At 45.3% G+C, this 1,538-nt stretch overlaps 1 pseudogene; it reads right to left on the minus strand.

Annotated features, from left to right (window-relative positions):
* Positions 1-718: 718 nt before the first annotated feature.
* LOC112551702 lies at positions 719-1,287 on the minus strand (annotated as a pseudogene).
* Between the last annotated feature and the right edge of the window lie 251 nt (positions 1,288-1,538).

Consider the following 1,538-nt stretch of genomic DNA (forward strand, 5'->3'; position numbering starts at 1 on the left):
GAGGAGGTTGGATATGCGTCGAGCGGGGGTCATCTAGACCCAGCGCTCTTTCCTGCTTATGCAGGGGGTCAGACTCGATGATCTATTGAGGTCCGTTCCGACCCTAACATCTATGAATCTATGAATCTATGAAAAAGAACGTCTGGGGTCTTGACAGATTAACATAGCTATCTGCAAATCACGTGCAGATATATTTATGTGCAGGTATATTTATATGCAAGTGTATTTATTGCCCCTTTTATATTGTTTCATACTAGGCTACATTACTATAGCCTACTGTCAGGAAATGACTCCTGCTGCATGTGTATGAATCCATCTTTACCAGATGACTCAGTGAATTTTGGCCACTCTGCGTAGCATTGTCAGCCTACCTTGTATTTGTATTCATCACTAGATCAAAGGATGATACCTCGTTGACATGTCTTGCTTGGTACATTACAGGAATTGTTTACAAAATTACTGCACTCAAGTGATTTTTCTTTTTTTTTCCCAACACTTTTATTGCAATAAGGCAATAGGTCCCAGGTTGTGAACACACAACAGCAGCTCTACCCAGCACAGGCTACCAATCCACTGAAGCTTTCCTGATGCAGGTGTACACCAAGCTTTCAGGTCTGCCTCACCAGCAGGCTGGTTTGAAGATGGGCTGCCATGGGGACTGGGTAGGAAGGCTCCACAGGAGCAGGTGAGCTGGTGCAGAGCAGAGGGGATAGTGCAGCTAAATGAACAGCTCTACAGATAAGTGGGCAGGTCCTTCTTGATCCCATAGGGATCCTTCATTGTCAATAAGGAACTTCGTGAAGTTCCATTTTATTGCATTTCCTAGGGTGCCTCTGCCTTTGGGCTGCTCCTGCAGCCACTTCCACAAAGGCAGGGTGTTGTCCCCGTAGACATCAATCTTGCTGAATGTGTATGTCAGACTTCATTCCATAGCTTGCAACAAAGGCTTTGATCTGGGCATTGTTCCCTGGTTGCTGTTTCTTGAACTGGTTGCAGGGGAAGGCCAGGATGCGTAAACACCTCTCAGTCTATATGGCATACATATCAACAAGCTGAGTGTAGTTTATATCGGTTTTGCCTCATTTTGAAGCTGTATTGGTGATGATGCAGGCATAACCCCAGTACTTTTCCAGTGAAACATGGCTGCCATCGATGTCCTTGACATGTGATTCATAGATGGATTTGGTAGAGCACCAGTAGTCCACCTGGGCACACGCTCCTGCCAAGGCACCGTGCCATGACCACTCCGCACAGCAGTGTCCACTTTACCAGGCAACCCCAGTTCATCACACCATGGTCCCGTCTTGCAGCTCAATCTTTTAGCACCCTAGCTTGGATGAGTGGTACAAGCCAGTCCCTATATGTGATAGGGAGTCTTTTCTCCCTTACACTTAACTAGAACTAATTCTGTCCAGATCATTGTAGCTAACTAATGTATGTGAAAAGAGAAACAGGTCATAAAGACAATACTGAGGGTAGTGTTACAGGTTACCTTAAATCATCCTAAAGGCATTTAAAACTGAAGTGTCTGGACATTA

Source organism: Alligator sinensis, unplaced genomic scaffold, assembly GCF_000455745.1.
Source record: "Alligator sinensis unplaced genomic scaffold, ASM45574v1 scaffold702_1, whole genome shotgun sequence".
NCBI classification, from domain to species: Eukaryota; Metazoa; Chordata; order Crocodylia; family Alligatoridae; genus Alligator; species Alligator sinensis.